Raw genomic sequence first — 24,746 nt, forward strand, 5'->3', positions numbered from 1 at the left:
AACTGAGTGACTGAACAACACCCAGGGGATGATGTGTTTGTGAATGATAGATTTAGATCCATTATATAACTCAAATAAGCAACATTTTGCATAAGAGGTGTTTATTGTGTACATTATTGCTCCTTCTACAAATATTTATTGACACTTGCTATAAATAAAGTGGGTTTCCCTGGTGGCTCAGTCAGTGAAGAATCTGCCTGCAATGCAGGAGTTAAGGATTTGATCCCTGGGTCAGGAACATTGGCTGGAGAAGGAAATGGCAACATACTCCAGTATTCTTACCTGGGAATAAGGTTATGGCTATAGGTTGCTCTCTTTACTGCTCTAATTATTGTAAATACATGTTTACATGTATTACATGTATTATTGTAAATACATGTTTATTCAGGTTTAATTTAAGATGAAAAGCATAATTGGCGATCTCTATTTGGGGATATGTTCTATCTATAGTGGTTTTATTAGTGGCATATGTTTTCAATTATTGTTTCATCTCCATTTCCATGCTCCAGTGTAGAATACTTATTTATTTGACACCTCTCCCTCCTAAACATATGACATCTGTTCCATTGCCTACAATAACATAAGTACCTCAAAGAGATTTGGTGAATGAATGAGTGAATATATAATATATATATATATATATATATATATATATATACATATATATAATATACAGATATTGTATAACCCACAACATACTCTACAAGTCAGAGTAATCTGTTTATAAAATAAGAATCTTTTGATGACTTATCGATTAGTGTTATTCAAAATAAATGTAAGTGTTCATTTGTGTTGTCACTGAACTTTCACTTGTTCTTTATATAGTTATATATATATAACCAAAAGAGAAATATATTTATATATAATGTTTTATGTTTGTGTATATGCACAATCTTAAATACACACACATTTTTAGCTGATAATAACTAAGGCAACAATCTCCTTCAGTGTCTGCCTGCCAAGGACTCTGGGCCTCTGGATGCGTGCAGGGCTTCTGGGCCTTTGGACTGCCACCTGGCGCCAGATTTGGCCCTTGCCACTGGAGTCGCCTGCCTGGGCCTGTGTGCTGGCTCTTGGGTTTGCTTTCCTCGTAGCCCCGGTGGTAAAGAATATGCCTGCAGTGCACAAGACCTGGGTTGGAGTCCTGGGTTGGGAAAATTCCCTGGAGAAGGAAATGGCAACCCACTCCAGTATTCTTGCCTGGAGAATCCCATGGATGGGGAACCTGGTGTGCTTCCTGGGGTTGCAAGAGTCAGATACAACTTAGCGACTAAACCACCACCAACAATCCCTGAGAATATTTGTATTGTAATAGGTGGTTTTGGGAATCAAAATGTCTCAAAGAGCCCATAAAATCTCAATGGGAGAATGGCAGATTGTTTGCTCCATTTCAAGTTGGGATTAAATAGTAAGAGAAGATAGGATGTATGCTGAATTTTGTTATCAGAGCATAAAAAAATTCATTTAAGTACACTCTTTTCCAACTCTGATTTAACTTTCAATTTTCCATAAATGTGTTCACATTGTGAATAAAGGAAATACTTCAAATTTAACCTGAAAGGCCAGCTGTTCCTGAGACATGGTATGGTATCGTGGTTAAGAGAAAGGCTCTAGAGTCAGAACCCTGAACTCCAATCCTAGTTCTGCTACCATTAGATGAATTGATTTGTTAAGTAACCTCAAATTGCTTAACATTTCTGGGCCCATCAGTCAAATTGCTAAAATACTAGGCTTGGCCTCACAGAGCCTTGTGAGGATTAAACAGTTTAATTAAATTTAAATTTGTGAGGATTAAACATTTATGAATGGCATCACCGACTCCATCGATATGGGTGTGAACAAGCCCTAGGAGTTGGTGATGGACAGGGAAGGCTGGTGTGCTGTACTCCATGGGGTCACACAGAGTCAGACACAACTGAGCAACTGAAAACCAACAAAATGGTATCAGTTCAGAATAATGATGACACAGGATTAGCTAATATTGGGACATCTAATCATCTCAGGTTTGGAAACACTCATGGAGGACAAGGAACCAGAAAAGAACAGTTAAAATACTTAAAATGTAGTAGAATTCCTCTTATGAGGGAAAACAAAGGGTATAAAATCTGTATTGCCTGTCAAAAGGACAAGGAGAAGAACATAGCCACTACTCATTTTTAAAAGATTCAAGTGATAAAGAAAATTATTTAACATAATACAAAGAAATAAAACTATAATTAGTAAGATAGAATCTAGAAAAAAAAAAAACTTTTTGACTAAACATCAGGAAAGCCAAAAAGAGACACTTTAACATAGAGATATAGCTATAGAGAAAAAATGTATGGGTTACAAAGAGGAAAGAAGTAGTGGGGTGGATTGGGAGATTGCGATTGACATACATACACTTTGTTGTTGTTCAGTCACTAAATCATGTCTGACTCTTTGCAAGCCCATGGACTGCAGCAGGCCCGGCTTCCCTGTCCTTCACTATCTCCCAGAACTTGCTCAAACTCACATACATTGAGTTGGTGATGCCATCCAACCGTCTCATCCTTTGTTGTCCCCTTCTCCTCCTGCCTTCTATCTTTCCAGCATCAGGGTCTTTTCCAATGAGTCAGCTCTTTGCATAAGGTGGCCAAAGTACTGGAACTTCACCTTCAGCATCAGTCCTTCCAATGAATTTTCAGCGTTGGGTTCCCTTTAGGATTGACTGGTTTGATCTCCTTGCTGTCCAAGGGACTCTCAAGGGTCTTCTCCAACATCAAAAGCATTAATTCTTTGATGCTCAACCTTCTCTATGGTCCAACTCTCACATCCATACATGACTATTGGAAAAACCATAGCTTTGGCTATATGGACCTTTGTTGGTAAAGTAATACCTCTGCTTTTTAATATGCTGTCTAGGTTTGTCATAACTTTTCTTCCAGGGAGCAAGAATTTTTTACTTTTATGGCTGCAGTCACCATCTGAGTGATTTTGGAGCACAAGATAATAGTCTGTCACTGTTTATACTCTTTCCCCGTCTATTTGCCATGAATTGATGGAATCGAATGCCATGATCTTAGTTTTCTGAGTATTGAGTTTTAAGCCAACTTTTCACTCTCCTCTTTCACCTTCATCAAGAGGCTCTTTAGTTCCCCTTTGCTTTCTGCTATAAGGGTATCTGCGTATCTAAGGTTGTTAGTATTTCTCCTAGAAATCTTGATTCCAGCTTGTGCTTCATCCAGCCCAGCATTTTGCATGATGTGCTCTGCGTATAAGTTAAATAAGCAGGGTGAAAATATACAGCCTTGACATACTCTTTTCCCAGTTTGGAACCAGTCCATTGTTCCATGTCTGATTTTAACTGTGGAATCTTGATCTGCATACACTGATGGGTAACTAATGAGAACCTACTGTATAGCACAGGAAACTACTCAATGCTCTGTAGTGACCTAGTGTTAGTTGTTCAGTTGTGTCTGACTCTCTGTGACCCCATGGACTATAGCCCTCCAGTTGCCTCTGTCCATAGGATTCTCCAGGCAAGAATACTGGAGTAGGTAGCCATTCCCTTCTCTAGGGGATCTTCCTGACCCAGGGATCAAACCTGGGTCTGCTGCATTACCAGCAGATTCTTTACCATCTGAGCCAGAGGGAGGAGGTCCTAAATGGGAATAAAATTCAAAATATAGTGGATATATGCATACATATAGCTAATGTACTTTTCTATACAGCAGAAACTAACACAGCATTGTAAAGCAACTATACTCTGATTTTTTAAAAATGGAAATGTTCTAGAAATTCATTGCAGCATTATAAAAAAAAGAGAGAGAGAGAGAGACAGAGAAGGATGTAGTTGTGTGAAGGTTCCTAAGAAAGGTAAGTGAAGCCTTGCTCATGAAAGCATTTTTAAGGTTCCCGTGTTTGAGAGACTGTATGTGAGAGACTGTATAAAGGTTACCGTGCTATTCAGTTTGGAAGGCAAACTAGAGCAGCTTTTACTCTGCCAAATATAAACCCAGTCTTCTTTTTTCTCCCAAGTCAGAGAGAAAGTAGTTCATCAGTAGGAGCTTCAGACTTCTGTGATACTGTGCCCACAAGGGGCTAACTAATCAGTTCATGGCAGAAATACACATTTAAATCAAGTAAAAAAAATGAAAATAAAAATACATTTTCTTTCTAGCCAAATATTATAGTAACTCCAATTTCATAGGCGACAAGAAAACCACATCACCTTTCTCTGTTACCGTCTCAGCCCTCTGAACCTGCTGACATCCTGACCTGTCTTCACAAAGGTAGAATACCTGTTGGCTCGTCTTCATCTGGCCTGGCCTGTTCAAGTGTATGTTGAAAATGTATAATGGGAGAGACCAAGCTCTCTTTTTTTAATTAATTAATTTATTTTTAACTGGAGGATGATTGCTTTATAATATTGTATTGGTTTCTGCCATATATCTGCATGAATCAGTCATAGGTATATGCAAGTCTTGAAGCTCCCTCCCACCTTCCACCCCATCCCACCCCTCTAGGTTGTCACAGAGCACTGGATTTGAGCTCCCTGCATCATACAGTAAATTTCCACTGGCTATCTGATTTTACATATGGTAATCAATATGTTTCAAGGTGACTCTCAGTTCATCCCACCCTCTCCTTCCCCACCTGCTGTCCACAAGGCTGTTTATGTCTGTGTCTCCATTGCTGCCCTGCAAATAGGTTCATCAGTACCTGGATACTTGCTATTTTATATTGTTAGAAAAGGTGAAATAAATTTCCATGTCATGTGAGAAAATTCAATAAGCAAAACCAGAGACCCAAGTTGCTGTACATAGTTTCTAGAGAATAAAATCAATGGGAAACATATTTCCAATGCACATTGTATAAGATGAAAAAGTGAATAAAAAAAAAAAAACAAAAACAAAGAGCAGTTCAGGATTGAAAAACAGATAGAGCACACATTACTTGCTATAATTTTTTTTAAAAGGTTATTTGAGTACCTCTTTGGAAGTATCCATCCATAAGGATTTGCCTCTAATACTCAGAGAGAAAATTTTTTTTTAGATTTGTTTGCTTTTCTTCCTAGAGTTGACTATCTAGAGATTTTAACAAAAGCAATGTAAGCCAACGGTCAGCTTGGAATTATTAAATGAAAAAGCTGGATGGCAGATTGTTCATCTCCAGATGGACTAATTTAGTGCAGTTGAATAATAACAATATCTTACATTACTTATGAAACTTTTTAACTTTCAAGTGATTTCATATATGTTTTATCATTTGAACAATTTTGATTTATTATTTAAAGAAATCAGTCAGAGAGGGAGGTCCCATCCCTGGTTAAGAAAAAACAGGCTGTTTCTACATGACTTTAATATACAGAGATTTTTGTGTTCAGAAAATTAGAAAATTTTCCAGAGAAGAAGACTATTAGCAATTTCATTTCTTCTAATGCTTGTATTCCCAAAGCTAATTCAGTATGTGTTTTTGCAATTTGAAGTTGGAGCCCAAGAGATACTATTTTATATTTATAAATCTTGACTTCACACTGTAAGTTAGAGTTCTTCAATATTTATATGGTCCAAAATCTGAGCAGAACCAAAGCTTTAATTATATGTTATGGTTAATAAAAACAATCCAAAATCTTCACAAAATAAAGTTACTTTTTTTGAAATTGATTTTAGTTATACCATGGCTTTATGCATAAAAATAAAACCAAAAAGTTTATCCAAAATGATTGAACCTAGTTCCAGTGTTCTTTTTTTTTTTTAACTATTTTATTTTTTACATGTGTTCCCCATCCTGAACCCTCCTCCCTCCTCCCTCCCCATACCATCCCTCTGGGTCGTCCCAGTGCACCAGCCCCAAGCATCCAGCATCGTGCATTGAACCTGGACTGGCATCTCGTTTCATACATGACATTTCACATGTTTCAATGCCATTCTCCCAAATCTTCCCACCCTCTCCCTCTCCCACAGAGTCCATAAGCCTGTTCTATACATCAGTGTCTCTTTTGCTGTCTCGTATACAGGGTTATCGTTACCATCTTTCTAAATTCCATATATATGCGTTAGTATACTGTATTGGTGTTTGTCCTTCTGGCTTACTTCACTCTGTATAATAGGCTCCAGTTTCATCCACCTCATTAGAACTGATTCAAATGTATTCTTTTTAATGGCTGAGTAATACTCCATTGTGTATATGTACCACAGCTTTCTTAGCCATTCATCTGCTGATGGACATCTAGGTTGTTTCCATGTCCTGGCTATTATAAACAGTGCTGCGATGAACATTGGGGTACACGTGTCTCTTTCCCTTCTGGTTTCCTCAGTGTGTATGCCCAGCAGTGGGATTGCTGGATCATAAGGCAGTTCTATTTCCAGTTTTTTAAGGAATCTCCACACTGTTCTCCATAGTGGCTGTACTAGTTTGCATTCCCACCAACAGTGTAAGAGGGTTCCCTTTTCTCCACACCCTCTCCAGCATTTATTATTTGTAGACTTTTGGATCGCAGCCATTCTGACTGGTGTGAAATGGTATCTCATAGTGGTTTTGATTTGGTTCTCCAGTGTTCTTGCCTGGAGAATCCCAGGGACAGGGGAGCCTGGTGGGCTGCCGTCTATGGGGTCGCACAGAGTCGGACAGGACTGAAGCAACTTAGCAGCAGCAGCAGCAGTCTAGGTAGAATTGTACTTGGTAAATAAAAATAGACTATTACTTTTATAATATTGATGTTAAGACATTAGTTGACCCAAATAATTGTTTGAAGACTAAAATGTTCATTTTATATAGAATTTGAAGCAGTGCATTTGTTCATTGATTTTCCCTGCTACAGTTATTCCATGTTTGGCTTACAGATATTTTGCATATGGAAATTACAAGATACTAAAAAAAAAAATAAAGAGGGGAGGAAAAAACAAAACAAAACAAAACAAAAAATAAATAAAAAGCTATTCCATAGCATTGGAACATGCTTCTCATCTCCCATGCTAGATTTAACCTCTTAATTTTATCTCTTAAACAAAGGAATCCCTGGGTTCTAAAATTTTCTGATTGAACACAGGACAATAATGATTTCCTGAACTAACTTATTCAAATAATGTCAAACCAGAGTAGATTTGTTCTTCTTTCTCAGACATTTTCAGTGTTATAATCCCTGCTAAGGCCAACCACTTACATTGCAGATCTTGTCTCACTCCGCGGTAATTGAGGGCACCGAAAAGCATGATGGTGATCTGAAGCAGGATTTATTCCTGTGAACTGGCTCATGGTGAGAAGCTTTCCAGGAGAATGACATTTGGCCTGTGTCTTGAAGGTAGAGGAAAAAGTTTTGCAGGAAGACAAAGAGGGAAGGCATATTTACCCTCAAGGCACAAAGATGTGGATGTGGGAAAAAGCAAAGTGTTTGGGTCCCTGCATCACCAAATAAGTAATTTCATGAGCTATAAGAACAAGAGGTGGGTCCCTATGTGTGTAGACTTGTGCAGGCTTGTTGGGTCAATGTGATAGAGGAGGGGCAGTCCATTGGAATTCACAATTTAATTTAAATAAGTGTGTGTGTGTGTGTGTATGTATGCATATAATTTTTGTATGTAATAGGCCTCACACTGGGCACTTGGAACACAGAGAAGAATAAGAGAGGGTTGCCCTCAAGAATCCCGTGGGTTGCTAGCCATGAACTGCCTGCTGCTCACATCAAGCTCCTCAGTGCTTCCTGACAGGCCGGACAGAGTATTCAGAGAAGAAGAGCAAGGGGAGTTGGTACAAAACAACTCCAAATTTGGAGAAATCGAATAGTAAGCACCTTAGATGACTGACAAGCAGCATCAGCTTTTCATCTGAAGAGCAGTTCATTAGGGCTGGATAACTAGTTTATTGCATAACCACAAAGAAAGCTCTTTTAGCCTGACCTGAGTCCTAGTGTTTTTAACTTTTAAAAAATTTAATTATTAAACAATTTTTATTGGAGAACAGCGTGTTTCAATGTGATGTTAGTTTCAAGGACTCAGGGACTGATTCCAGTTTCATTCCTTTCTAGAAGTCTGCATATAAGGTCACTGAGTTCCATTTCCCCATTGATAACAGCAGCATCCTTATTCTCTCCTGCTTCATAGAGTTGTGAGGATAAAATAAGATGATGGATGCAAAGCATTATGTAATTGTAAAAAAAAGCTATATAAATACAATGAATTCAGGCATAGCTCAGAGGTAGGGCATTTGCTTCACAAAAATAGCCGTTAACCCCAGTTATTGTCTTCATTGTGGTGGCCAGACATTTGACAATGGATCCTAATAGTGACTTCTGTAAGATCTGTCAGGTCATTGTGAAAAGAGCTTGCATTATCTAAATACAAAAGTCTCCAGATTATGAAGAAATACTGTGTTTTAATAAGTTATCTCTCTTCAAGTATTTAGATAGCATTTTGAGGGCCTTCTATTTTATTAACCTTCTCAGTGGATAAGGATTGAGAATTACATTCCTGTATCGTAAGAGGAATTTCACTTTATCAGCATCTGACATGACTTCAGAAAACGCTGATGGGTCTGAAACAGTTTGCTGCTCAGAATGTCTCCCATCACTGAAAGCATTAGAGACCCTTATCAAATAAGAATTGATTCAACGTACAGCTTCCCAGAAAGGCCATTTAATGTAGATTAATGAGTTTCTGAGAGATTAGAGTTAGGAAGTTTTGATACAAAACATGTACCAAAATTAGTAGAGATTCCGTGTTAGGGAAGAACAGAGGAAAAATGATATTCAAAACTTTCTGCCTGATTGTCTAGTCTTTGTTTAGTATGCAGCTATAGATATGCACACTTTAAACAATGGTGCCAAAATATCATTGTTTTAAAAACTAATCTTCTAGTGAGTGTAGACATACAATTTTATCCTTCAAGATGACAAACTTTGGTTATCTTAAAGAGGTTGAACTCTGTATATTGAAGATCGCTATAATTTTTACTGGGCTGAGAAACTAATGCTTCTAAATACCAAACTTCAGTGTGATTTTGCATCTGCCTTTTATTGCATTTTTTTTGCAAGAAGTTACCAACTACCCAAAATGTGTAAGATAAAATTCCCCAGTTAATATTCCACTAAGAACTTTAGAATCAGATTAACAAGTTCTCCCAATACTGCTGGTTTTAAAGTTTGGATTATTTAAAATGACTGATTTTTAAGAAAAGAATTGATAATTTTTATAATATTAAGTAAATATATCCATGGATGTAAAATGTGTTTCTATTAATTCAGGTTTTCTTTTAGGCATTTTAAGACAGTTTAACATTTTCTCCATTAAGTTCCTGTAAATGTAGTTAGGTTAATCCCTAGATGCATTCCAGTCTATAATGCTGTTGTGAATGGCATCTTAAATTTTTATTGTATTTTCTCACTAGTGATTATGCTGGTGTAGAGCAAGTTTTCTCAGTAGTCTTACTATTGACTTTTGGGGCTGGGTGGAAAGCTGTTCTGTGCATCATAGATTGCTTAGCATCATCTCTGGTCTCTATTCTCTAGTGGACAGCAGCATCTTCTCAACAAAATGTAGCCATATATTGGCCAATGGCTGCTGGCCGGCAAAATCACCTGCTATTTGAGAACCCATTTGTTGATGAATGTTTTTTTTTTTTTTATGTTAAACTTACATTTAATAAACTTGATGAACACTCTTAAAAGTTATAATGGTTTGAGGATCCTCTCAGTATTTCACATAGGAATTATTTACCAACTACATATAAAAATATTTTTACCTAGTTGGTAAATAATTCCTATGTGAAATACTGAGAGGATCCTCAGGATGGGGAACACATGTATACCTGTGGCAGATTCATTTTGATATTTGGCAAAACTAATACAATATTGTAAAGTTTAAAAAAAAAAAATTTAAAAAAAAAAATAAAATAAAAAAATATTTTTACCTTTTCTTTTCCAATCCTTAAATTTTTTTTCTTATATTATTGCCTTAACTAAAATTCTTGCTTGGAGTATAGCCTTAACTTGTTAGTACTGAGCATCCTGGCCTAATCACAGACTTTAAAAGGAATTGAGTGAAGTTTCTCCATTGAGTATGACATTTAGTGTAGTTTAGAAAATCTTTATCACAGCAGGGCTGTTGTAGGCTTTCAATTTTCTAAATTTTTTCTCTTTTTCTCCTGTTCATAAATAGGAATTAAATGCTATTTTATAACTCTTTTCTTTATTCAGAAGATTGTTCATTTTTCTCCTTTATTTCATTCTTGTGGAAATTACATATATGAGATCAAATCATCCTTGAGTTATTGGAAAAATCCTTACATGAGTATCATTATATCTCTTTGTGTATATCTGTATCTCTGCATATAAAATTTTGTGGATTTGGGTTAACTTTTACATTATGCCTATTCCATGTTTAGTTGAAGTATCAGTATTATTGTTGCTTAGTCACTAAGTCGTGTCTACTCTTTTGTGACCCCATGGATTATAGCCTGCCAGGCTCCTCTGTCCATGGATTCTCCAGGCAAGAATACTAGAGTGGGTTGCCATTTCATTCTCCAGGGGATCTTTCCAATCCAGGGACTGAAACTACATCTCCTGCTTGGGAGGTGGATGTTTTACCACTGAGCTACCTGACTTTATAAATGAATTGGTAAATTTATTTTATTTTCTGGACTGGAATGCAAAAGTAGGAAGTCAAGAAACACCTGGAGTAACAGGCAAATTTGGCCTTGGACTACAGACTGAAGCAGGGCAAAAGGCGAATAGAGTTTTGCCAAGACAATGCATGGGTCATAGCAAACACCCTCTTCCAACAACACAAGAGAAGATTCTACACATGGACATCACTAGATGGCCAACACCAAAATCAGATTGATTATATTCTTTGCAGCCAAAGACGGAGAAGCTCTATACAGTCAGCAAAAACAAGACCAGGAGCTGACTGTGGCTCAGATCATGAACTCCTTATTGCCAAATTCAGACTTAAATTGAAGAAAGTAGGGAAAACCACTAGACCATTCAGGTATGACCTAAATCAAATCCCTTATGATTATACACTGGAAGTGAGAAATAGATTTAAGGGACTAGATCTGATAGACAGAATGCCTGATGAGCTATGGGTGGAGGTTCAAGACATTGTACAGGAGACAGGGATCAAGACCATCCCTAAGAAAAAGAACTGCAAAAAAGCAAAATGGCTGTCTGAGGAGGCCTTATATACAGCTGTGAAAAGAAGAGAAATGAAAAACAAAGGAGAAAAGGAAAGATATACCCATTTGAATGCAGAGTTCCAAAGAACAGCAAGGAGAGATAAGAAAGCCTTCCTTAGTGATCAATGCAAAGAAATAGAAGAAAATAATAGAATGGGAAAGACTAGAGATCTCTTCAAGAAAATTAGAGATACCAAGGGAACATTTCATGCAAAAATGGGCACAATAAAACACAGAAATCAATTCGGTTCAGTTCAGTCGCTCAGTCGTGTCCGACTCTTTGCGACCCCATGAATTGCAGCATGCCAGGCCTCCCTGTCCATCACCAACTCCCGGAGTTCACTCAAACTCATGTCCATCAAGTCGGTGATGCCATCCAACCATCTCATCCTCAGTCGTCCCTTCTCCTCCTGCCCCCAATCCCTCCCAGCATGAGTCTTTTCCAATGAGTCAACTCTTCGCATGAGGTGGCCAAAGTACTGGAGTTTCAGCTTTAGCATCATTCCTTCCAATGAACACCCAGGACTGATCTCCTTTAGAATGGACCGGTTGGATCTCCTTGCAGTCCAAGGGACTCTCAAGCGTCTTCTCCAACACCACATTTCAAAAGCATCAATTCTTTGGCTCTCAGCTTTCTTTACAGTCCAACTCTCACATCCATACATGACTACTGGAAAAACCATACCCTTGACTAGATGGACCTTTGTTGGCAAGGTAATGTCTCTGCTTTTGAATATGCTATCTAGGTTGGTCATAACTTTCCTTCCAGGAGTAAGCGTCTTTTACTTTCATGGCTGCAATCACCATTCTGCAGTGATTTTGGAGCCCCCAAAATAAAGTCTGACACTGTTTCCACTGTTTCCCCATCTATTTCCTATGAAGTGATGGGGCTAGATGCCATGATCTTAGTTTTCTGAATGTTGAGCTTTAAGCCAACTTTTTCACTCTCCTCTTTCCTTTCATCAAGAGGCTTTTTAGTTCCTCTTCACTTTCTGCCATAAGGGTGGTGTCACCTGCATATCTGAGGTTATTGATATTTCTCCCGGCAATCGTGATTCCAGCCTGTGCTTCTTCCAGCCCAGCGTTTCTCATGATGTAATCTGCATATAAGTTAAATAAGCAGGGTGACAATATACAGCCTTGATGTACTCCTTTTCCTATTTGGAACCAGTCTGTTCCATGTCCAGTTCTAAATGTGGCTTCCTGACCTGCCTTTAGGTTCCTCAAGAGGCAGGTCAGGTGGTCTGGTATTCCCATCTCTTTCAGAATTTTCCACAGTTTATTGTGATCCACACAGTCAAAGGCTTTGGCATAGTCAATAAAGCAGAAGTAGATGTTTTTCTGGAACTCTCTTGCTTTTTCCATGATCCAGTGGATGCTGGCCATTTGATCTCTGGTTCCTCTGCCTTTTCTAAAACCAGCTTGAACATCAGGAATTCCACGGTTCACATATTGCTAAAGCGTGGCTTGGAGAATTTTGAGCATTACTTTACTAGCGTGTGAGATGAGTGCAATTTTGCAGTAGTTTGAGCATTCTTTGGCATTGCCTTTCTTTGGGATTGGAATGAAATCTGACCTTTTCCAGTTCTGTGACCACTGTTGAGTTTTCCAAATTTGCTGGCATATTGAGTGTAACACTTTCACAGCATCATCTTTCAGGATTTGAAATAGCTCAACTGGAATTCCATCACCTCCACTAGCTTTGTTTGTAGTGATGCTTGCTAAGGCCCACTTGACTTCACATTCCAGGATGTCTAGCTCTAGGTGAGTGATCACACCATTGTGATTATCTTGGTTGTGAAGATCTTTTTTGTACAGTTCTTCTGTGTCTTCTTGTCACATCTTTTTAATATCTTCTGGACAGAAATGGTATCGTCTTAACAGAGGCAGAGGCTATTAAGAAGAGGTGACAACTGCAGTTGTCTTTCTATTACCAACAGCAGCAAGCTCTGCCTGGCTGAGCTAATGTAGTCAAAGAGAAAATACAGCTATCACCCTGGATGCTGCCAGGAGTACGGTTATCTCTACTAACACACACAGTGTTTACCCTAAACCAGACATGTAAAATATTCTCTTTCATTATTTCATTTAATACTTACAGGAATTCTAATTTGTAGGTGTTATTATTATGATTAGTACTATTATTATTATTCTGGGAATTTTATAGATATTACATTCAATTTACCAAATAGTTAAGAAGTACCTACTCTTTCCAGGCATAGTTTTGGGCATGAGGATTACAACAGAGAACAACTAGACAAGGGTCCTGTTCACATCTTGAGTCTGGAATGGGAAGGCAGACCAGCAATTTAACAAGATAATTTCAGAAGGGTATATGTTCTTAAACAATAATCTGTCTTGATTCAGTTGGTCAAAGAAAGTCTTTTGAGGAGTAATTTATTTAAGACCTGAATGGTTCGAAAGAAGTAAGCAGGCACATATTTAGAAACAGGTATTTCCAAGGCGAGATGCTGTCCAGTGCAATGTCCTAAGTCAGGGTAAAGCTTAGTAGAAACAGATGATGAGGGTGACTGGATCATAGCAAGGAAACCAGAGATTAATACTAGATAAAGCTGAAAAGCCAAACAGTGTGCAGTATACGTTGGATATTAAATTAATGCGATTCGGTGGTGGTAGGGGGACACAATTTATTCCATAACATACTCCCAACCACAACATAGTGAGAAAAGATAAGTAAAAAATCTTAAAGCAGTTAAGGGAAAGAAAACAGATATTACTTCAAAAAGCAATAGTTTAATAACAGACTCTTCAACAGGTAACAATGGAAGTGGGAAGCCAGTGGATAATATTAAGTTGAACTGCATGATAGTGCTATTTTTGTACATTAAAAGTTGTCAAACACCATCAATTTCATATGATTTAAACAAATACCTTTAAAGTGAAGAAATGCAATAACTGCCAAGCTGTGCTATGCTGTGCTTAGTCACTCAGTCGTGTCTGACTCTGTGAACCCGTGGACTCTAGCCTGCCAGGCTCCTCTGCACATGGGGATTCTCTAGGCAAGAACATTGGAGTGGGTTGCCATGCCTTCCTCCAGGAGATCTTCCCAACCCAGGGTTCAAACCCAGGTCTCCCGCATTACAGGAAGATTTTTTTCTTTTTTTTTTTACCGTCTGAGCCACCAGGGAAGCCCAAAATTGTCAAACATCATCAATTTCTTATGATTTAACCAAATATCTGTAAAGTGAATAAAAGCAGTAACTGCCAAGCTAGAATTCTATAACCATTAAACATGTCCTTCAAGATATATGGGAAAATAAAGACATTTTTAAACATTCATTAGGAATGTTGAGTGTCTCAAGTTGAAGGCAAATGATTCCAGATGAGATGTATAATATGCGAAAGAAATAAAGAACAAAGAAAAGTATTAATATGTGAGTGAATGTAAACAAATATTGACTGTACAGAACAGTAATAATATCAAACTGAAGTTAAAAAATTTTAAATATTAGATAAAAATAATTCATTTAGATTTTCTAATGAAGTCAGTGGAATTAAGATTTGTAAGGACTTCATATTATTTAGGAAGAGAATAGTGGTTTCAATTAAATTTAGACTTTGATAAAGTGTATGATTTCCATGTTTATCAGTGAGGTTGAACACCTTCTTGTATGTCTTTGAAAATTTGGATTTTCTCTTTGACAATGAGCTGATTAAAGTTTTGTGCCCATTTTTATGTTGGGGAATCTGTCATTTTCTTTTCAGTTTGTTAACTGTCTTTATGTTTTATGCAACTTCTCTCTCTATATATATCTCAAAAAATGAATTACAAAAATGTAGGGAGGTAAGAATTAATGCTGATTGAAGATCTATTTATATATCTACTATTTTGTGAAATCTGGTAAAATATCCATCATCATTCCTGTTGTGAAGACTGCAGTTGAGCCTTTAGGAATTTAATTCAGTACCCGAGTTCATGCAGTTTGTGAAGACCAGTGAGTGACCTTCAGCTCTGATTCCCACTGTGTTTGTCCACTTGTCCAAACCAAAGAGTTAAAAGTTCATCTGATTAATATATCTGGAATATTGTGTACAATTCTAAGCATTGCACATTAAAGAATATTTAAGGATTCGACATAATTGGAAAATCATAGTTAATATGTAAGGAGAGCAAACCAGCAAATCCTAAAGGAAATTAACCCTGAATATTCATTGGAAGAACTGTTGCAAAGCTGAAACGCCAATGTTTTGGCCACCTGATGTAAAGAGCTGACTAATTGGAAAAGGCCCTGATGCTGGAAAAGATTGATGGCAAGAGGAGAAGAGGGCAGCAAGGATGAGATGGTTGGATAACAAAATGATTCAATGAACATGAATTTGGGCAAACTCCTGGAGATAGTGGAGGACAGAGGAGCCTGGCATGTTGAAGTCCATGGAATTGCAGAGTTGGACACAACCTAACAACTGAAAAATGACAACAAAGCTAATATATTAATGTTGAGACCTTTAAACTAAATCATGTACATTTTAAGGCTTCTTTCCATAAAAGAAAACATAGAGGAATATGGGGAAAGGGAGAGAGAGGATAGTGTTGTTTTTCATGACATATCCTCAAAAATTTGGAGGACAGTGATATGAAAGAAATAATGAATATGTACTATATTAGCAATACCAAATTACTCTCTTTAATGGGATGTAAATACAGTGCCTAGTCTAGAACCATGTGCCTTAAGGGCCTATGGACATGTTTGGGTTTGGGGAAAAAGTTAGTGCTAAAATACGAAAAGAAAATAGAAAAATCAAAGTTAAGTAGAAGTCCACAAAATCTAACATTATTAAGATTACAGATAGACCAAATTTTATTAAGATTAAATTTTTATTTGCAAAAATGTGATTTAAATCAGGAAAGATCTTTAATAGGTTTACTGAACATACAAATATGTATGCTCACTGTTCCAGTGCCACAGCTTTGAGTCCTAAAATAGATTCTGATAAATTTTATTTTGTGTGATCTCCATTAAATATATGTAATTGGTAGATTTATTATATTATATACTGTCCTATCAAATATGTTTTCAATAGAAGGGAACTTCTATTTAACCAGGTTTTGAAATAAGAATTGACATATTTAAAGAAAATTTTACATGTCTGATAATTGGAAAAATTTACCATACACTGGATTCTGGCTCAATAATTCCAGGACTCATTTATTCTCTTCTATCACATACCTCCATGGCTGATGCTCATGTCTCATTCATTATTATTCTAGAGCCTCCAACCCTGATCACTCATATGGCAATTCTAGGTGAGTTTGCTTGTGAGATGGATGAGTTCTAGAAGCTGTTTGTAAAGTAAGTTAACTCAGTGGGCTTCTCTGGTGGCTTGGTGGTAAAGAATCCACCTGCCAATTCAGGATACCAGGTTTCGATCCCTGGGCTGGGAAGATCCCCTGGAGAAGGAAATGGGAACCCACTTTAGTATCTTGCTTGGAGAATCCCATGGACAGAGGAGCCTGGCGGGCTACAGTCCATAAGGTCACAAAAGAGTTGAATATGAGTAGCGACTAAAACAACAACAAGAAGTTAATCCAGTAGGCTTAGGGTGTTCAAACCCTGCACATTCCAGACAAAGAAGTGGTTCCTGACTAGCTTCTGTGAAATAACCTCTAAGTCCCTGGAATATATTGTCTGAGAAGAGTGTCTTTGTATATCTTAGGCTTTGGGCCACACCAAACAGCTCACATTAATGAAAATTTATGGTGGTTGTCTGCTTTTGTTTACCTAGGGCTCTGGGCCAGGGCTCTGTGTCAGTTTCATCTCTGGAGGGTTTAGAGACTGAATAGTTAAGCTCTGTCATGTGGACACTCCATGCATATGAGATTATCCTCTGGTAAATTACTCTGGATGTCAAGACCCAGGAAAGTTTCACTGATTGGCAATATTTTGTAAATGTTGTAAATACCTTCAGAATGGGGACAGCAATTGTAACTAGCTTCTGGGTAGTTATAATGATTAAATGAGATAGTGTGTGTCATATGCTTAGTATAGTGACTGACACTGTTCTAATTAGAACTGTATAAATCCCACGGATGGAGGCGCCTGGTAGGCTGCAATCCATGGGGTCATGAAGAATTGGACATGACTGAGCGACTTCACTTTTCACTTTCATGCATTAGAGAAGGAAATGACAACCCACTCCAGTGTTCTTGCCTGGAGAATCCCAGGGACAGGGTAGCCTGTCGTCTATGGGGTCGCACAGAGTCGGACACAACTGAAGTGACTTGGCGGCAGCAGCAGCAGAGCTTGTTAAATAAAACTAAGGGCTTCCCTCATGGCTCAGACAGTAAAGAATCCACCTGCAATGTGGGAGACCTGGGTTCTATCCCTGGGTTTGCAGAATCCCCTGGGGAAGGGAATGGCTACCAACTCCAGTATTCTTGCCTGGAGATTTCCATGGACAGAGGAGCCTGACAGGGGCTACAGTCCATGGGATTGCAAAGAGTCAGACACAACTGAGCAACTTTCACTTCATTTCACTTCACAGGAATGTCAGAGGTTGGAACTTGCAAGCCTATATCGAGCATTGGAGTAGGGGAGATGAGGTTAAAACAGTCAAGAGGCAAAGAGATCTGGAGCAAATAAATAAATAAAACAAGTATTGGTGTATACTCATGCACATAGCTAGGCAAAGGACAAAGCAGAGGAAGAAATTGGTTTGGTTTAAGACATAGACCCTAGTCTAAGCAAAAGTTTTAGAAATTCACCTTGTTGGGTTCTGACCAATGAGTGAATGAGTGAGTGAAATCGCTCAGTCGTGTCTGACTCTTTGTGACCTTGTGGACTGTAGCCTCCCAGGTTCCTCCGTCCATGGGATTCTCCAGGAAAGAATACCAGAGTGGGTTGCCATTTCCTTCTCCAGGGGATCTTCCCGACCCAGGGATCGAACCCAGGTCTCCCGCATTGCAGGCAGACGCTTTACTGTCTGAACTAAAGGGTTTAGAGGCCGTCAAATGGACATGACCTATAAAGGCAATTTTCATGGTTTTACATAGAAATGACCTCTAATGGAAGAGAACACAAATGGGAACTATTTGAGATACATTTCTATGTATAATGTAGTTTGCACATAATTCAGCATTTTAAATGAGCACTCTGCAACCGAGACCAAATATCAATCATCTCTTGAGGTTTTCTACTAGGAATCTACATAGGAACAAATGTTACTCCTGCTTTTCTCTTCTATATCAAATGTCCTGAAGCCTTTGTGTCTCTCTGGAGCGAGGCCAAGTTTCTGAAGGCATATTCCAGTATAAACATCATCGATGGGGTAGAGAAGGACCTGGTCAGTTACATTGTACAGTCTCAGGGCCAGGTGACCGGAGTAGAGGAATCGCCTCCTCCTGCATAAGGTGGGTAGACGCCAGTGTAAACAACTTCCGGAATGTAGTACTTGAGTTTCTTATCCCGATGAGGTCCAGCATTATGAATCACGTCACCAATAAACAAATCTTTGGCTTTGTTCCCGGATAAGCTATTCAAGTAATTCAGGAGATGATGGGTGTTCACAAAAACCTCATCATCGCCCTTGAACACAAACTCGGCATTTGGGCAGGAAGTGCTCACCCACCTGAGAAAGAGTACTTCTTTCAGACACAAGTTGAAGAATGCATCTCTGTAGTTCCACAAAAGAATGTCTTGGTGCTTCTCACTCTCAAATTTCAGCATATCTGAAAGGTCAGGATGGTTGTCCTCTGCAGGGGTCTGGCCCAGTAAGAAGACTTGCACCACCATTTAGTTCCCCACATTGGTTTCTTTGCCCCAAGATTCCCGAATCGCTTGCCTTCTATGAAATGTGAAGTTAGGGACTTAATCTCCAGCAATAAGAAGTAATAATACCTAAAGAAAGGTTCTGGAAGATATCTGACCCTCCTCGGGCATATTGGAACAAGGTACAAGAAAAGATGAACAGGAGGTTCAATCCCAGTTTGAACACATTAGCCAATCAGACAGGAGAAGTGTAGGGTTCTCCAATACAAGCCATCTAAATTACAGTGAACTTGACCTGAGGGTCATGTCAGCAGTTTCAGGTTTCCACGGTTTGCCAGACAGATTTAAAGATTTTCTCCTATATTTGAGATGTCGAAATTATTCTGACCAATAGAAAAGTAGAATTAAAACTATAGAACCTGGCAAATAATATCCTCTTGTCCTTTCCTTATATTTCATTTTTCACTATATTGTTTTTTTTTTTAATTTTTATTTTATACTGTGATATAGTTGATTAGCAATGTAACTTCAGGTGTACAGCAAACTCATTCAGTTGTACATATACTTGTATCTATTCTTTTTAAAATTATTTTCCCATTTAGGTTATTACAGAGTATTAAGCAGAATTCCCTGCGCTATACTGATTGTTGATTATCTATTTTAAATATAGCAGTGTGTACATGAAGAAGGAAATCACAACCCAACCCACTTCAGTATACTTGCCTGGGAAATCCAGGGACAGAAGGGCCTGGTGGCCTAGTCAGTGGAGTCACAAAGAATCAGACATGACTTAGAGACTAAACAGAGGCAACGTGTGTACAGGACATTATATTTCATTTTGCAGAAAGTTTTCTGAAGCTGTGGCTGCACCAGTGGTGACTCTGGTGAACAGAGTGTTGCCCTTCTTACCAAGGCTGTGTTAAGTGCCCCAGATATCTACACAAATACAGTGACTTAGTTATACACAAGCAGCTTCAAAAGGACCTCCCTATTTATCTGCCCTTCAATTATCTTTTTCACTCCAATCCTTTTAGGTTCTGGAGCTTCTACCATTCTGGAACATGGTAAAACGAGACACCGTGATCCCTCCATTTGTTGTGGAGTTTATAATTAAGTCTTCATAAAGCTGAAGAAGTAGTGTGTGTGTGTGTGTGTGTGTGTGTGTGTGTTGCTCAGTTGTGCCCACTGTTTGCGACCTCATGGACTACAGCCTGCCAGGCTCCTCTGTCCATGGAATTCTCCAGGCAAGAATACTGAAGTGGGTAGCCATTTCTTTATTTAGGGGATCTTCCCAACTCAGGGATCGAACCTGGGCCTCCTGCATTGGAGGAAGATTTTTTACTGTCCAAGCCACCAGGAAAGCCTGAAGAAGGAATAGTCTCACAATTTAAGGAAAGCAGGGATTTTTTTGTAGGGCAATTGAGAAATGTTACTCTACAAATCTAAGGTCATTACAAGTGTTTAAGAAACTGCTAGACACTAAACATTTCCTCTGGTCACTGGGTATCACTATCTTATTGGGTAGCAACTATGAATTTTGCAGGATAAGCCTTATAGCTAGCTGATCATTGACTCTCTTCCTATCTTATTGAATGCATGCTCATCTTTTTTACTTCCTAAATATTTATTATAGTATATATGTATTAGTTCTTGATTCCTTAAGTCTATATTTTCTGGGCTCTCATTTCTTCCAGGTGATTAAATCATGCTTCTTCCTTAATTCCTGGGGCTTTCCTGTGAGTGGAAGAGAGAAAGAAGTAAGTTCAAAGTAAAACAGACAATTACCTCTATTCATCCACCAAAAGTCAGAAAAAGAGAGGAATTCTCCTTCGAATTGGAACACTCCATCTCACAGTAAGAGTGAGAACAGAGACTGCATCTTTTGTGTGTTCTTTTCGTGTGCTTCCCAACCATCAAGTGGCCTGAAACTGTTTCTTCACGGAAAGTATTCACTCTCTCAAAACCAAGACAGGGACAGAGAGGCTCACAGTCTAGTAAAGTACAGAAACTGAACAGATGGAAATTCCTTTCATTTAATTGGGTTCACAGGCTCTGAGGGAAGGCAGAAAAAGTAATTTGAAGGAGGTCAATCTGGGAAGAAATCTTTTCTCATGGTAAGAGGGAATGAATTTACCATGTAAGAAATCTCATAAATATTAAGACCTGTACCCTAAGAAATACTATCTAGTGTCAGGAACATCAGTTATGTCTCCTAACATTCAAGAGGAACAAAAAAATCCCTTGAATTTAAGGAAGTCATCCTTATTTCAGATTTAATCTTTAAATCTGTGAAGTTATGGTTCAGATGGAATCGGTGGTGGCCATAAAATGTGTCTGCATAAGGAGGTATCTACTTAGGCTGATAGATTATGATGTCAAGCTTAAAGATCATGGGTTCTGCAATTCTGTAACCAATCCCCCTCTCATAGGTTTGTTTGTGAAAATCAGATTATCAAAAAAAGAAAACCTTATGTCTTGAAATGGCAAATGTAGAGACTGTGAGTTGGAGTCCCAGTCTTTTTTCAAAAATTAATTAAGTAGACTACATCATGGCATGCAGGATATTTCATCGTGGTGCACAACTCTCTAGGTGCGGCACACAAACTCTCTAGTTGTGGTATTCAGGCTTCAGAATGTGCAGACTTTGTAGTTGTGGTGTGCAGGCTTAGATGCTCTGTGGCTTCTGGGATCTTAGTTCCCTGACCAAGGCTTGAACCTGAGTCCCCTGCATTACAAAGTGGATTCTTAACCACTAGACACCAAGGAAGTTCCTAGAATCCCATTCTTTATAAATAAACTGCTCAGGCTGCCTAGTTATTTAATGCCCTCCAATTTCTCACCTATAAAATCTAGGATCTAAACTCATCATATATAATAAATCTTAGAAACCTAATTATGAAAGGATCTTACATCACTGTTGAGCTTTAGGATGGAAATCCCTCACTCACTCTCATGGAAATCATACAAAATTACAAAGGAGGATAAAAAATTAAATTCTATTCTTTATGTATGTTAGCATCTAACACCTGCCTTGGGTCATTTTTCAGACCTCCCTTGTGGTGCTAGTGGTAAAGAACCCTCTTGCCGATGCAGGAGATGTAAGAGAGAGATGCAGGTTTGATCCCTGGGTTGGGAAGATCCCCTGAAGGAAGGCACGGTAGCCCACTCCAGTATTCTTACCTGGAGAATCCCCATGGACAGAGGAACATGACAGGCTACAGTCCATGGGGTTGCAGAGAGTCAGACACGACTGAAGTGACAGCATGCATTGAGAACAATTTTTTTTCTAGCTGGAAATACAACATATTTCTCCAATTCTTTTTTTTTATTTAATTTTTTTTTAACTTTACAATATTGTATTGGTTTTGCCATACATCAACATGAATCCACCATGGGTGTACACGTGCTCTCCATCCTGAACCCCCCTCGCACCATCCCTCTGGGTCATCCCAGTGCACCAGCCCCAAGCATCCTGTATCCTGCATCGAATCTGGACTGGTGATTCATTTCTTATATGATATTATACATGTTTCAATGCTATTCTCCCAAATCATCACCCCCTCTCCCTCTTCCACACAGTCCAAAAGATTGTTCTATACATCTGTGTCTCTTTTGCTGTCTCGCATACAGGGTTATCATTACCATCTTTCTAAATTCCATATATATGTGTTAGTATACTGTATTGGTGTTTTTCTTTCTGGCTTACTTCACTCTGTATAATAGGCCCCAGTTTCATCCACCTCATTAGAACCGATTCAAATGTATTCTTTTTAATGGCTGAGTAATACTCCATTGTGTATATGTACCACAGCTTTCTTATCCATTCATCTGCTGATGGACATCTAGGTTGCTTCCATGTCCTGGCTATTATAAACAGTGCTGCGATGAACACTGGGGTACACGTGTCTCTTTCCCTTCTGGTATCCTGAGTGTGTATGCCCAGCAGTGGGATTGCTGGGTCATAAGGCAGTTCTATTTCCAGTTTTTTAAGGAATCTCCACACTGTTCTCCATAGTGGCTGTACTAGTTTTCATTCCCACCAACAGTGTAAGAAGGTTCCCTTTTCTCCACACCCTCTCCAGCATTTATTGCTTGTAGACTCTCCAATTCTTTCCTTTGATATTTTAATTTTAAGGTTAAATTTTCTAGTGAAAATACTTTCCATAAAGTTTAAAAATGTTTTGTAAAGAGTTCTTGAGATAACCGATATTTCACAAAAAGGAGTGGAATAAATGTTTCTAATGCCAATCTAAGAGATGGTTAAAAGCACAGTAACAATTCTCAATGCGTCATTCATTAAAATGAATTGTAGCTAGTTTGTAAGTTAATTGAAACTATATCTTTAAGTGATTCTCATATTTATCACTTTAATACCAAACATTTTTGAAATGAAAGCAGATTCTTTACCAGCTGAGCCACAAGGGAAGCCCAAAATGAAACCACTCACTACATTTTCTGTTGAAGTCCATTGGTCATTAATTTCTTATTGATAACTGACAACTTGTAGTTATTGCTATGATCCCAAGTTATTTTTAATGCTCTTGTTCAAAGATGTACTCTGGGTCATTTCTTGATCTTATTTAAATGGCCAGGTTCCTAAGTTTATTGCCTTAAGTGGGCTCCTTGTTATTTTTTGTTTCTCCTCTTGCTACTAGTCATTACTATTAGATGTTACTTCTCATTGCTATGGTGTACCTTCTTGTACTCTACATTTCTTTTTAATTTGTTGTATGTAAACTTCTATAGACCAAGAGTCTCCAAGTTAATGAAACTAGTTGAATAAGATCAACTTTTACAAAAAAATTTTAGGCTTGAAATTCAAGATGGGGAAGAGACATGTTAAGGAATGTTCCATGATGAAATGGGTTCTGACTGAGACATAGAAATAAAGAAGAGCATGCTCACAGAAGTGGTGATGGCATGAGTCAGAGGAAAAAGAATCTTCACAAATAACATGCTCAGTTACATGCTTCAGGGGCAGCATGCAAATAATGAGGATGCAAAACATTTGTATTTGAGGAACACAGCAGTTGCACTCAAGTTATATAAATGTAAATATAGTTTCTTATTTATAATTTTCGAAAACTAAGAGGATAACTAGTTCCTCTCTTTTGTAAGTAGCCCAGGGTCCCTTTAAATATAAATAAATGTAGAAGTAGTAATGAGGAGGAGCTGGGATAAAGTCACTACATGTTCATCAAAAACTATCTAAGGAGCATCTGCTGTGGGGAGGTACTTTGCCAGGCATTAGTGGTGGAGCTAGTGGTAAAGAACCCGCCTGCCAATGTAGGAGACAAAAGAGACTTGGGTTTAATCCTTGGGTTCTTGAAGATCCCCTGGAGTAGAAATGGCAACCCATTCCAGTATTCTTGCCTAGAAAATTCCCTGGGCAGAGGAGCCTGGGCAGGCTACAATCCATAGGTCTGCAGAGTCAGCAGACAGCTGCACAGTGAATGAGGCAGGCCTATTCCCCTCCCTCCTGAAACTTCCTGACACTTTGAGGGATGCTAAAAACAATGTAACATTACAGGGAGCTAAGTGAGGAGTATATGGAAATTCTCTGAACTATTTTGAAACTGCTATAGAAGTCTGAAATTTGTTTAAAAGAGAAAAAAAAGTATAAGGACATTTATGTCAGGACAAATTCAAAATGTATAGGAATATTTGATGAATGAAGAAAATCTGGTGGCCTGGGAAAGAAAGGGGTCAATTAAATCCAGATAGAGTAAGTAGTGTTCTTGCCTGGAGAATCCCAGGGACGGGGGAGCCTGGTGAGCTGCCGTCTATGGGGTCACACAGAGTCGGACACGACTGAAGCGACTTAGCAGCAGCAGCAGCAGCAGCAGAGTAAGTAGTATATAGAATGGGTCTGTGGTGGGGGACAGT

At 38.4% G+C, this 24,746-nt stretch overlaps 1 pseudogene; it reads right to left on the reverse strand.

Annotated features, from left to right (window-relative positions):
• Positions 1-18,224: 18,224 nt before the first annotated feature.
• On the reverse strand, positions 18,225-19,913 carry LOC102273806 (N-acetyllactosaminide beta-1,3-N-acetylglucosaminyltransferase 2-like; annotated as a pseudogene).
• Positions 19,914-24,746: the final 4,833 nt, after the last annotated feature.

The sequence above is a fragment of the Bos mutus genome, chromosome 1, assembly GCF_027580195.1.
Source record: "Bos mutus isolate GX-2022 chromosome 1, NWIPB_WYAK_1.1, whole genome shotgun sequence".
In the NCBI taxonomy this organism is placed as follows: domain Eukaryota; kingdom Metazoa; phylum Chordata; class Mammalia; order Artiodactyla; family Bovidae; genus Bos; species Bos mutus.